This window comes from Ambystoma mexicanum, chromosome 8 (assembly GCF_040938575.1).
Source record: "Ambystoma mexicanum isolate Mex_15411 chromosome 8, UKY_AmexF1_1, whole genome shotgun sequence".
In the NCBI taxonomy this organism is placed as follows: domain Eukaryota; kingdom Metazoa; phylum Chordata; class Amphibia; order Caudata; family Ambystomatidae; genus Ambystoma; species Ambystoma mexicanum.
The window spans coordinates 1,564,236,115-1,564,250,846 of NC_090929.1; positions in this window are offsets into that span (position 1 = coordinate 1,564,236,115).

Below are 14,732 nucleotides of genomic sequence, written 5' to 3' on the forward strand. Positions count from 1 at the left end.
AGCAACGCCCCTGGCATGTTCCCTTACAGGTTTTAAATGTTGAACACTTTATTGCTGGGATAATAGAGTACCTGCATCCCTTTGCTGGGATAATAGAGTACCTGCATAGTCTGTTCTGATTTAACCCTAACCTTTCTTTGCTTGAAAAACGCAATATTGCAAAGGTGATACTAAATAAATGCTATACTGACCTCAAATGACATCACCTCTGGGTGCCGGAACATGTGTATGAATGAATTACTCACCTGCTTTATTGTTCACTTTTTTAATTGAATCCTAATGTGGGATTAATGTTACAGCTAATTACTGCTTTTCAAAGAATTATTTAAATGTCTTTGTGTATAAATAAATACATATTTTTTTATATAACATTACATTTGTAAGTGTTTAATTGGATACTTGTATTTACTGGTTTCATTGTACAGATCAAAAAAAGTAGGTACGAATAACTTCCGTTCCTGGATGAGCTCACTCTGAAAACCCCTTTGTTACACATGATCAACGTTGGTCATGGTGGCAGAGCCGTAGAATAGGGAGAACGGCGCATAACGTGATAATGCAGGATCCCATAACGGCGACTTTTCCTAGAGACAACAACGGTCTAGTTGTTTCACGTACATCTGACACACTCGCGCCGGGTCACGTGACTCCTGATAAGGAAGGAAGTGCTGTCGGTATATGCGTCGCTACTGCCTTTGTGGACGCTCCGTAGGTTCGCTTCTAGGACTCACACTCCTTTCCTCTACTGACTCAGAGTTTCTCCTTATTCCTTACTTCTGTTCTGATTTCTATTCCCTTGCTTAGACTCAGCTGCTGGCCGTATTTGGTGGGATTCGTGGGTTTTCTGGTGGGTTGGCCGCCCGTGTTAGTGAGTACAATCAGACTCATCTCCCTTCAGTAGATTTCTCTCCCCGGCATTCTAAAGCTTACTTTCTGTTCTCTGTTTGCTAGCGCCATCACATCCCCGGAACAGGACCGGCTTCTCAAGCCCTCGGACACTTCCGAGAGCAGTCTCTTTCCTTAGAGGACACCCCCCTTAATCCCTTGTACGTGGTTTCACACTTCCCACTCTCACTTATTTCTCGCTACCAGTCTTCCTGGAACTTACCTGTTCTATCTTGTTTCCTTGGAAAGGTCTCCGACCCTCTTCGTTGTCCAGCGCGCATAGAGAATCCGTCCAGACTTCCACCTCCCGTTCCTAAGAGTTGCAGCGGCTCAGGGTTTTTTCCCCCAGGAGGGTTTCCCTGGGGATCCTGCTCTCCTCCTAACTGGTTTATCATTCAGGGAGCTGGAAAGCAGAACTCCCACGGGGAATTCATCAATTTCCACGACATCCACCAGTTGTCTCCATTCCGGGTCGCAGTCTGCCCAGGTTAGTGCAATTTGTTACCGATTTGACAGTTAGCGACGCCAAAAAACAGACTGGCCGCGGCAGGCTGCAATCTGAAATGGAACAACAGATGCACCAACTTATGGCGGCAATGCAGTCCATGACATTGGAAATGCAGACTTTAAAACAGGATAACTCGCAATCAAAACAACAGTTAGGTCGGGCATTTGCTGATATTCCTCTGTCAACATTCCAGATAGACAAGTTTGACGGGAATCCGCTTAAGTTAAAAGAGTTTCTTGACAGCTGCAATGTTCAGTTCACCTTTAAACCTAGATTTTTTCCCACAGAGAAAGATAAGGTGGGATTCGGTATTTCCCAGCTATCAGGCCCAGCCTTAGCATGGGCTACCCCCTTGGTAACTTCGGGAAATATCATTCTCGATTCCTATGCTGCTTTCATCAATAGCTTGAAAACCATGTTTGGTCGTAAAGAAATTTCTATTTCAATTCAGGAAAAATTACTTGATTTAAAGCAGGGATCTAGAGAGCTCATCTCATATATCACACTTTTTAAACAATTGTCGTCAGAGACAGGATGGCCAGATGATGGTCTGGTTACTTTGTTTCGATGAGGGCTCTCAGAAGAGCTCAAAGTCGAGGTGTCCAAGGTCCCTAGACCAGCCAATTTGGCAGAGATGATTTCGATCTCTATGCAGATAGACTATCGATTGCAAGAACGCCATCAGGAGAAAAAGAAGGGAAAAGCTTCTCGGGTTCATATGGAATTCTTTCCCGGAACTACCAAGACACGCTCTACAGAAGAGCCAATGCAAATTGGGACCGTGAAGGGCCCTCTTTCCAACTCTGAAAGGGAGAGAAGAAAGACTTGCGGTCTGTGTATGTATTGTGGTTCTTCCTTACACCTTCTAAGAGACTGCCCAATTGTTCCACCACGTAGAATTCCATCTCAGCTTTTGGGAAACGCAAGAACCCTAGCGTAGGGGGAACCACGGTAGGAGTCTTTCGACAGGGTTCCCCTACTAACAAGAATTCTTCCTCAGATCCTGGACAGGTAGAGCAGTCTATGATTGTGATTTCTTTCACTATAACCCTTCCAACTATCATCCTTACTAATGTTCCGGCACTGATTGATTGCGGGGCGGCGGGCAATTTTGTGGATGATGCATGGGCGACCAAGAAAGGAAGTCCTAGGGTTGACAAGATACTAGCCACTCCAGTTCAAGGTGTTGATGGGACACCTTTGAGTTCAGGTCCTATCAGGGAACAAACCGAACCTTTACATTGTGCTGTAGGGACACATCAAGAACACATAGAGTTTTATCTCATCCGGATGGCACATTTTCCAATAATCTTGGGGCTCCCGTGGTTGAGATTACATAATCCCTTCATCAACTGGTCAGCGGGCACCCTCTTTTTAGGCTCGGAGTATTGCACCACTCATTGTTTGTCCCATACTACAGTAGGAGTACATATTCCGTCTGAAATAGAAAGATGTCTGAGCATTCCATCTATTAGACACATTAGTAGGATTCCTGATTCTCATCAGCGATTTCTGTCAGTTTTCTCTAACCCCAAATTTCCTACTCTTCCACCTCATCGCAGAGATGATTGTCGTATTGACCTATTGCCTGATGAGCCTATTCCTTTCGGCCACATGTATGTACTATCCCAGAAAGAAAAGGCTGCTCTAAAAGAATATCTTGATCAAAACCTACAAAATGGGTTGATCTCAGAATCCACTTCCCCTGCGGGTGCATCACTATTTTTTATTCCAAAAAAGTACTCAGAAGAATTACGACCGTGTATTGATTTCCGTGGTCTAAACCGGATCACAATCCCAGACAAGTAGCCCATGCCACTCATTACTGACATCTTGGAGGCCGTTCAAGTGGCCTCGGTTTACACCAAACTTGATCTCAGGGGAGCTTATCATCTCATCAGGATAACACCGGGAGATGAATGGAAAACAGCATTCCGCACTCCCTTTGGCCATTACCAATATCACATCATGTCCTTCGGGCTAGTTAACGCACCAGCGATCTTTCAAAGATTTATGGACCACCTATTTTCTGATGTCCTCCTTCACTTTGTCATAATTTATCTCAATGACATCTTGATTTTCTCTAAAAACAAGGAAGAACACATCAGTCATGTAAAACTCATATTATCTCGTCTGGAAGAAAATCAATTATATTGTAAAGCAGAAAAGTGCGAATTTCACCAGAGCCAAGTTACATGTCTAGGATTTGTGCTATCCCCTCAAGGGATTTCTATGGACCCCAGAAAGGTTTCCTCAGTATTGGATTGGCCTCCTCCATCGTCAATAAAAGAAATCCAGAGGTTTCTAGGATTCACTAATTTCTACCGTACGTTTATCCCAAGCTTTTCAGAAACCGTTCAACCCATAACCACACTGCTTAAGAAGGGAGTTTCCTTCGAATGGAATACTGAGGCGCAGACAGCCTTTGAAAAACTTAAACGTCTTTTTACTTCTGCTGAGATATTGGCTACCCCGGATCAAAATCGACCATTCGTGGTAGAGTCGGATGCCTCTCACCATGCTCTGGGGGCCGTGTTACTCCAGAAGAACGAACAAGGAGACGAGAAACAAGTAGCTTATCTATCCAAGACATTCAATCGTTCGGAAGAAAACTATTCCATTCTAGAAAAAGAGTTATTGGCCATTAAAAGAGCCTTTGAAGAGTAGAGATATTTGCTCTTGGGAATGAAGTATCCAGTGGAAGTACGCACGGATCACCAGAACCTTAAGGTGCTGCAGCAAGCATATACCACGAATAGCAGGCAGGCAAGATGGGCACATTTTTTTTTGTTTTGCCTTTTAGGATCGAGTTCACCTACCTCCCTGGTAATCGTAATCTTCGGGCAGACGCTCTTTCACGAAAAGACTACTCCGCCTATAAATTCTCTCCAGAACCCTTATTTTCCAAAGCTAAATTTGTCACAATGACGGGTGACTTTCTTCAAGAACTAAGACTGGCCACGTGCCAGAACAGACAAAGATGTGAAGAGTTAGCTGATCTTCACTCGCTCAATTTGACCCAAGGTTGCTACTTTCACAAGGATCAAGTTCTTGTACCTTCTGCATCCTTACAAAAACAGGTGCTCCACATGTGCCATGATTCCAAGGCTTCAGGACACAGAGGAGTTCGAAACACTCTAGAACTTATATCTCAACATTTCTGGTGGCCCGCGATAAGGAGTGATGTAAATGATTATGTCTCCGCCTGTGTCGTGTGTCAACAGTCTAAAACTCCTTGTGTGTCTCCATATGGTCTGTTAAACCGTATGCCTATCCCAGATCGATCCTGGAAGTACCTTTCTACGGATTTTATTGTTGATCTTCCCGTTTCATCCCAACACACGACCATTATGGTAACTATCGATTACCTCACTAAAGTGGCTCACTTTTCTCCTCTTCACAAGCTTCCTCGGGCAGAACAGATGGCAAAGATATTTTTAGCAGAAATATTCTCCCGACATGGCCTTCCAGACACCATTGTTTCCGATAGGGGTTCTCAATACACCTCTAAATTCTGGAGAATTTTATGTCGGAAATTGGGCATCAAGAGATCCCTTAGTTCCGGATACCACCCGCAGACCAACGGTCAGACGGAACACTTGAACCAGACATTGGAAGGGTATCTACGATGCTTTGTCTCCGCAGCTCAAGACGACTGGCTGGAGTTGCTTCCACTAGCAGAATTCGCATACAATAATGCGTATCATTCTGCATTGAAGACTACTCCTTTCCATTGCTCTTATGGTTATCACCCTTCCTTTCTCCCTACCATCTCTCCTTCTTTGTCACAATGCCCAGGGGTCAACCACATTATGAGCAACATTCAGGAATGTCATCGCTTGGCCCGCAGGTCTTTGAAGGACGCAGACCGATACCTACACTTCAGGAGGGCGACCTGGTTTGGCTGGCTACCAAAAGAAAATATTGATAAGTACAAACGAGTATAATCCTCTAGGTGGACTACCCTGATTGATCCACCGCGTAGCTGCAGAGTGACACCAAATACGAAGTAATGCACATGCGTCTTAAGACTAGCATTTCATAAACGCTACCAGCGTCGGCAGCAGCTCCTTTTGGGCAGCCAACACAGTGCTACAGAACGAAGAACAAGGAATGTAAGGTGAGCGGGGGAGATGGTAGAATTCTAACGATAGGAGCTTCATTGAGCTGAGCTCCAATGACCAGTGAACCAGGAGTAGAAGGGTTTCTAAACAAAACTCTTTGATTAATAGGGCAAGTGTGCTGCTCCAGATGAAATGAGACAGAGTACAAACTCTGTATGGGTGATAAAAGGCGATCAGGCAGTGTGATATACTAATATATTTTAAAGAGTGATCAATTGTTAATACAAGGCATTAAAATGAATATTTTTTCTCTCTCCTTTCAATTCCATCCTCATTGTGAACTGCAACGATTATTCGGTATGTGCAATTTTTATTTCTTCTTGTTAAATGTATTTTCCTCTGAATTTCAACCAATGACAACTAATTGGGAACGATGAAAAATGTTATGATGTTGGGACCTGCATTGATGAACTTATAATAGTGGCAATAGTGTTAATAGCCCTGACGATGGACAAAGGTTCGAAATGCATTGGCTGATACTATATGACACTGATGAGTCAGCAATAAATATGAAATTTGGAAAATCAAAAAAGGAATTGCGAATTCATGATCTTAAACAGCATTAAATATACAAAAGTGAACTAATTGGATAAACTATTGAGTTAAACCCTTAAAGGGGTTTTCAGAGTGAGCTCATCCAGGAACGGAAGTTATTCGTCCCTACTTGTTTGGATGTTGCTATTACCTTGTGCCTAGGCTTAAGGGTGAGCTCCCATAAAAATGCAAGAATTGCAGAAACAAGTGAATGAGTGAACTATATAAAGACTAAGCGGTGCCCACCCTACTCCCAGATCCTTCATTGTATAGATCTACAGCTCACATTACCCCTCTTAAGATAAGCCTGGCTGCTCAGTCACACTATCAACTTGTGTAGTACAGGCCTATATTAAAAGGTGGGTTACCTAATACCAAAGGATTAGTCTTGTGCAGTCCCGCACCAGTTGGACTGCACTAATTCTTACCTAACACTCTCCCCAGCCCGCCGACCCCCAGTTAATGCTAGCCTTGCAACTCCAGGGCATAGCCATCACTTACTATTGCAGCCTAAACCAGCCTTCCACCATTCTTATACTTTGCAGTAAGCAGAGACTACTGTCACACTGCTCCTTAACTAGTCAGTCTATAAACCACATGCAACCTTTCCTTTTATGAACTGTGACAAAGTTCCCTGCCTGGCTCTGGTTACCATTGGCTGGGCAGCTCAGGAATTTCCGTAAGCCAGCGGATGATGGGCCCAGGTGCATTATACAAGGACCCCCTAGTCACCTTCCCTGCTCGTCAATGGTATCTTTCCAGATATTCACATCGACTCTTTCCAATCTTCCATTCCTATGTGTTCCTCCTAGTGCTTCTCTTCTTTCATAACCTAAATCACTGGTGTAACAGAGGCCCCCACACTCCCCGCGGTGTGGGGAGCCCCGCCACCACATGTCCTGGGAGGTGGCCCTGTTCGACTAAAAAAAATAATGTTTTTTTAGTACCTCTGAAGGCAGAGTGACTACAAAAAGAAACAATTTATTTTTGAAGTTCAAGGGCTCCCCCTAACACATGACATTGAAGCCTCTAGGCTGGAGTGGGGGAGCTCTATGACTTCAAAAAGAAATCATTTATTTTTGAAGTCACTCTGCCTTCATAAAGAAATTATGTCCATTACGGTTCGGTCCTTAACAGAAAACATTTCTTTATGAAGTCGGAGTGACTTCAAAAATAAACCATTTCTTTTTGAAGTGATGGGGCTCTCCTCAACCCCATGAAGTGTGTGTGTATGAGTGCATGGTGAAAGGGTGCACACTTAAATGTATAGGTGGCTTCCTGTGTGAGTGTATGGTGACACGGTGCACAATTAAATGTATGGGTGGCTGGGTTTGCGTGCCGAGTGTATGGTGAAAGGGTGCATGCTTAACTGTATGGGTGGCTGCCTGGGTGTGCCTGTATGGTGAAAGGATATACAGTTAAATGTATAGGTGGCTGCCTGTGTCAGTGTATGGTAAAAGGGTGCACACTTAAATGTAGGGGTGGCTGGGTGTGCATGTCAAGTGTAGGGTGAAAGGGGGTCGAGTGTATGGTGAAATGGTGCACACTTAAATGTATGGGTGGCTGCCAGCGTGTGCCTGAATGATGAAAGGGGGCACTCTTAAATGAACAGGTGGCTGCCTGTGTGAGTATATGGTGAAAGAGTGCACACTTAAATGTATAAGGCGCTGTGTGAGTGTATGGCGAAATGGTGGACGTTTAAATGTATGGGTGGCTGCCTTGGTGGGCCTGTATGGTGAATGGGTACATAGTTAAATGTATGGGTGGCTGACTGGGTATTCTTGTGTGTGTATGGTGAATGGTGTATGTGCTTGTGTTCAGGGGCACAACGAAACCTACATTTTGTGGGGACCGGTGGGGGGCTGCTAACCCTTCAAATTCTGGGAGACTTGCTAACTTCACGGGCGGTGGGGGAGGGGGAAACTTTTTTGTGTGGGGCATCTAACTTCATTATGCATTCTAATGATACTATTCTAGTGCAGCTTCAATGTTACAAGCAGTTAACTCTCTCCTTTAAGTCTGAAAGCCCCCACTTATGGACTGCTGTGAGAATAAGCAGTCTCCTGTCCCCTCTGTACTCGTCCAATCACTTCCCTGGCATGCAAGTACTAAACCCACATAACGATTTCAATTGCCTAAACAATCTGGCATTTGAATGCAGGTACTAACAGTGAAATGCTTTAAGTCAGTAATTGCTGGGCCTTTGTTAACAGCGAAACCCAGGTGCCATTTAACATCTTTATCCTGTTCTGTCCGGCAACGGCTATGTAGGTCAGCCAGGTCGAGTCAACATAGCCCAAAATGTCACGGTGAGGGCTGGTGAGGGAGGGCTGAAGCCCAGTCAGCTCAATGGTGTTGTGCCACTACTTGTATTTAATCCGTTGGTTACTTATTGGTAATCTTCATTACACATAGCCCTATTCTTTCTCGTCCCAGTACTTGTGCATGAGGCACTTTGACTCATCAACAAGTAGCGGGATGAGGTAGAGGAGCATGGAGGTAATGCCTGGCTTAGCCACTTGTAATCTTCATTACTCCTAGTCCCACTCTTCCCCATCCCAGTAATTACCTATGAGACAAGGAGCCTCATACGTAAGCACTGGGACAAGGAAAATGGATGTGGAGGTAATTCTGGGCCGAGAAGCTGATTTTGGGGGTCTTGGCAGGGGGTGGGAGGGAGAGGGGATCTGTGGGGTGTGGGGTGCGACAGGTAGTGTGCGATAAATCATAATGGTCATCCATGTCCAGGATAAGCATGCATGATATGTGGTATTAGTGGCTAGAGAGGCATTTTGGGGCAGCCAGCCTAGTTATTTCTTAGTTTGGCTTGACTTTTTTTAACTGGGCATCTCAGATAAAGCAGAAGTGTAATTACGTGGCTAGACTGGCATTTGAGTGCTGCCAGTCTGGTAGTTTCTTACTGCAGCATTGTATATGTTGCTGGGCATCTGTGATAAAATAACATGATAAGTGTTATTGCTTTGACTGGCATTTTGGTGCAACCAGTCTAGGTATGTCTTAATGTGGCCTGGCATGCTTTAATGTAATATGTTATTACGTGTGTAGACTGGTCTACATTATGCAGCCAGTTGGACATGTTTTCATTGTGTCATGGCATTTTTATTAGCAAAGCATTCATGTTTCTGTGGACTTTTGTTGACTTGCATGTATTGGATTTTTGGATTGGTGTTACCCTACAAAAGAACTGCAAACACTGTGGTTTTTTAGCCATTTTTTTCTCAGAAAGTGTGCTGTATAACGCATTCAAACACATATCGATATCTTTCTCCTAGTGCAGTGTGCGGGGTACCCCTGCAGCAGTACGTTTGTGCGTATTGCACAAGCGGGGTAATCTAGGCCGGCCCAGAGTGTGGTGCGACCCGTGATTTGTTGCCGAGTTGGGGGGGCCCTCAGCATGGTTCACACGGTGCCCCCAAATTTTGTGTTAAGCCACTGACCTAAATGCGCCTGCACTCAGTCCTGATGTCCAAGGACACCCTGCTGCTCCCGTGCTTCCTTGCACTGAGGCTGAGCTGGCTGCCCACCGCTTTATGCTGCAGATTCCAAACCCAATCTATCCCTCCAATGCCCGCATCACACTCTCACCTTCAAACGCATCCTACCCTGAACTGGCACAATCTCACCCCTAAAGGGTGCTTCTGCCCTGGAATGGCCCCCTCACCCTCCCACCTTGACTATCTGAATCCACCCTCTGAGCCATAATCCCTTCCTTGAGCACTGCCCCTCCTGGCTTCTCATATATCTTCGCAACACCAAGCTGGTTCCAGACTGATCACCTATGCCCTGTCTCCCGCTTTTATTCAGGCGCTACGCCTTCCCTACATATGCCCCAGCAAGACCAGACCCATTCCCATCAACTATAGAACTCTCTAACATGTAGCACGCTAGTCCATATAAAATGCGAGCCCTGCACTGCCCCTTTGCACCCCAGCTCACTTTTCCCAGTCTATGCTGCTTGCTCCCTCCCAACCTCCGTCCTGCCAACAAGCACACCTGCGAACACAATGCCGCCCCCCCACCCCTGTCCTATGGAGCTCAGATATTGCCCCCTACAGCCCCATATATCTCATAGCTTTATGGACAGTGCACTGACCGCCATGTTGTCCCTTTTATGTCCATTCACTTGCTCTCCACTCCTCTTGCCGGCCGGCTGCAATGCTGCTGAGACCTATCTCGCCACCGAGCCTTGCACCTACCTACTCGGTAAGTGTCACACAACCTCCCCACCTGGCTCACAGCACTACTTTAACCCATTTGCTGCACTTTCCGCTCGACTGCATCAACCCAGGCTACCTTTTGAATCATGAGTATAACATATAATGGCCAGGTAAATTTGCGCCAAGAATCAACCAAAACAGTCGAATTTCACCCCCAAACAAAGCCATGGGGAATATTGGCTAGTACCTAGGATTTTAATTTGGCAACCCCCCAGCTGAATATTAATGGGGTTCTGCCAATGCCTGCCAGGCCAGTTAGTTAGATGGATTGTTTATTTATTATGCGCTTATACACAAGTGTTTCAAAGCGCAACCATGCATGCGCGGGCTTCCCAGATCTCCCAGAGGAGAGACTCGTCTGCCCCCTCCTACTCCTTCTCCCCTCTTATGTTCCGATAATGGCACCCCTCTTTCCACCATGCTCTTCTTAGAAGACAATATGCCCAAAGGGTCTGGTCTCAGCATTGGCTGCCGGGAGGGACTGTGCTCTCACTCCTACTCACTGGACAGTGACACATATGTGTTGGGAACAGAATCATCACCGTGGCCTTCATCACTTGCAGACAAGCCTGTGGGTGTGGGAGAGAAGGCAATGCATTGATGGGTGTTATTTATAGACCGGTCTGATTCTCACAGCCAAGGTCCTCCAGTTGCTCTCGCCCCGCCTGGCAGGTAATAACTGTCTGGGAAAGGGATTACTCACTGTAGTTTTTGCAAACGTTGCCAATAGTCTCCTTGCTTGCAGCTGCTAGCTCACATCCGGTGTCTTCTTGGGCAGCACCAGCTTCTTGCAGTCCCCCCCACCCCTCCTCCGCTCTTTGGCATCTAGGAATCCACAGTCACCATGGGTCCATGGTCAACATCTTCGCTGAGGTAGCTGCCATTGCGACGACTTAAGCACTTCCGGATAATTCCACCACTCAAAACATCTTCCCTGCAGTTATGTTACACTATGTGTCATGACATAGAAGCCCAAGCGAATCTGCTGCCTGGCCCTTCAAAGGTCACTGAAATCCCTGTGCCGACTTTCCACTGTCGCTCTTGATGGCTCGCCACCGTGCCCCTGCTCCGTCAGATCAATAAGGTACGGAAAAGCTGTTTATTTCCAACTCCAGGCCTCGAGGGCCGGATCCATGCTGGGTTTTCAGGATACCCCTCATTAATATTCATGAGATAATATTGCACACACTGATTCTAAATGTATGCACATTTTCTCCTCATGAATATTAATGAGGTATATCCTGAAAACCCATCAGGATTCTGTCCCTGGAGGCCCGGAGGTGGACAACCCATGCTCTTCCTTTTATTGCTCAGTAAGACATGCAGTTTGTGGTGGGGGCATTGACCAACATCCATTTAGAGTTTGACAATGCCTGGATGCTATAGCTGCTATCCAGATACACGGCAGGTGGCGCTGACTGCAGCAGTGAGGCTCATGCTGAGCTCATTACCATCCTAAGAACATGTTGCATCAGGACACAGAGCCCTTCACTGGCTGACAATAAAAAATAGGATGTGTTTTAATCACTGTGCCTGATGTATAAGTGCTTACCGCACACTAGCACTAAATATCTACTTGTATAATCCTTCCATCTCTCCCTCTGAGGCCACTTAGATCTGGCTCCCCGTGCCTCCCGAATGCGCCTACAGCACCCGCTTTCCGCTTTCCTATCGGGGTCTGCTTGATTAGAAGACTTAGAAGAACACGCAACTCGGAGCGTGCTCGAAAACTCTGCTTTTCGACAGCTAGTGACGCTCTCTTAAACTACTCCCTCTGCATTGATGAACAGCGCCAAGAGGCGACATGGCTCACCGTGGGCGCTTTACAAGCGATCCCACTCTAGATGTGAGCTTTTGTAAAGCGCCACATGTGCCAGGCTAGTGACTCTTGGCAGAGAGGAAGACAATAGGAGACGCATACTCTGTGCTCGTGGAGATAACTCTGGTAAACTCCAAGCCGCCTCAGCCCTCCTTCAGGGAAAAAGGCTGTACAATGCTGCCCAGCTTTTTATTTTATTGTATTTTAGCTCCCATTCGAGGCACTGCATTCCTTTGGCTGCTGATCCTCGTGACCGGTGCTGGGGATATGTTAGGCCATGTCAGGGTGGAAACACTGAAGTAGGTTTCCATGCAAATGTCACTGCACTGGCAGAGCTGGTGCCCTGGTGAGTCAGTGACGCCCGCACTACGCGATGACGTGTTCATGACGCTCAGCTCCACAATATCTATGCCCCTCCCTGCCTGTCTGTCCTCCCACCACAACCAAACATCTGCCCCCCGAATGCATGCATAAGAGACATCCACTCTCATGAAACCTTTCAAAGTCGGCTATTCAGGGGGGCCTTGATAGGAAATAAAATAATACTGAGCAATTGGAAATGTGCTTTGAACCTAAAGATTGAGACTTGGACTGAGGAAATGCATGCTCTAGCAGATGTGGGGAGGGTGCTATATAGGAGGGAGGGGAAAAATAAATTATTAGACAAAATTTGGGGGAGATTTGTATCATTGTACTAAACTATACAATAATAAAAAATGTATCTGAATGCGGGTGGTTGCTTGGGTGGGGTGATTAGGGAGCAGGTATGGGATCAGCTGTGAGATGTTATGTTAATAGTTTCCTTCAATGTTGAATACTGTTTTGTTTTATTTGATCTGTACACTATTTCTTTATGTAACATAATTGTACATTTTCTGTATTTGTTGACTTGTAAATAAATGTTTCGAAATTAGAAAAAAAAAAAGTCGGGCCTGTAGGGAACTGATGAACTGCAAGAGAAACTGCTTCATGATATTAAACCTTCCCTCCTATACATCTACTTTCAACTAGTGCAAATTACTACAGCGGTGGGGGGAGGGGAACACGCAGAGGAAGAAAGAGGTCTGGGGGCATAGACGTCATTTAGGGGTCGCCAGGGGTCGCAACTGCCACCTCTGAGGTCTCCCTTGCTACCCCTGTGCTCTCCCTAGCTACCCCTAAAAAAAGGAAAAAACGAATCGATTCTTTTTTAGTTGTGTGTTTACATTGAGGCGCATGGGCTGTGGCCAGCAGCGTGTAGATCTTTGTTCCCTGAGGGGCTGGTTTTCTGATGGCTATAGCCGGTAAGATAGCTCAGTGGGTTGAGCATTGGTTGCTGCAATGTGTGTGTGATCTTCAGGTTGCAGGTTCGCCTCCCAACAAGGTCAACTCAGCCTTTCATCCTGCTGTGTGATAAACAGTACCAAAACAGGTTGGGTGATATTGTTTGTATATTTGTTCTATATGAAGCACGTAAGTGCTATATAATAACATCATCGTTTGGCCTTGGACGTCTGCTTGCATTCTCAGTGGTTTGGTAATATGGGCCTATACGCAATGATATTAAGGATACATATGGTGATCCATTCTTGTATGAAATGTATATCACTTTACAGTAATATTGTAACCATATTTTTCATAGTGTACTCAATGCTTTGTGAAGCCACTTCCTGTTTTGTCATGGGGTGAAAAGTCATGTTCCATCACTTCCCATGATGTCACTTCTGGGTGGGGTCATATTATATCACTTCCTGTGATGTCATCAAAGGTCAACGCTCGTGTGATGTCACTTCCACTATCAGGGGCGTTGCTAGGGGGGGGGCTAAGGGGGCTATAGCCCCTGATCTTTTGGTTGTAGCCCCGGATAGAATCTCAGGAGCTACAGCCAAAAGACTAGCTAGCCCCCAGTCCCAACAGTACCGACATCAGCTTAGCCCCGGGTCTTTTCCAGACCTAGCAACTCCCTTGCCTGGCATTGTGTTCAAATGACGTCCCTGCCTGGGGGCAGGCAGGATCCTGGGCATCTGCCACCTGAAAGCGCATTTAAACTGATTTGCTGCAGGTGACAAAAGTGTGCAAATTAAATGGCAGGGGCGTAGTGTTTCAGGACAGCGCCCTCTGAACTTTATGGTTATTTAACCCTCATGTGAAAAAGTAATGATAGAGTTGACTGCTCTCATTGTGGAAGAAATTGGCGGCAGATACAACGTACTTCAGAAGAGATACACATGTTGGTTCCCAACCTTTGTTTTCCTCTGTTTTTCCTCTCTCACTCTCCCCTCTCTCTCTTTCTCTTTCTTATTCCTGTGAGGAGTCCTGAACAGGGCTGCGCATTGGGCAAAGGCTACCGACCCAAACCCCCACCGCTATGGATTTGCCTGGAGGGAAGTTTAATGGGCCTATGTGATAAGATACACCCAAGGCCGGTCTGCAAGGCCCCTCCTTGTCTGTCACTTTAACCCTAGAAGTGAATGGGCGAGGACGTCTCAGAGCCGGCTCAAGGGGCGATCAAGTTGTGTAGTCACACAGCGGCACCGCCAGCTCATGACTTTCCACTGTGGGAGCTGGCAACACCCTTTACATTACACTGTCATGTAAAGTGTCAGTGAAAGTCTTTCTGTTAGTCAGTTAGTGAATGATTCACA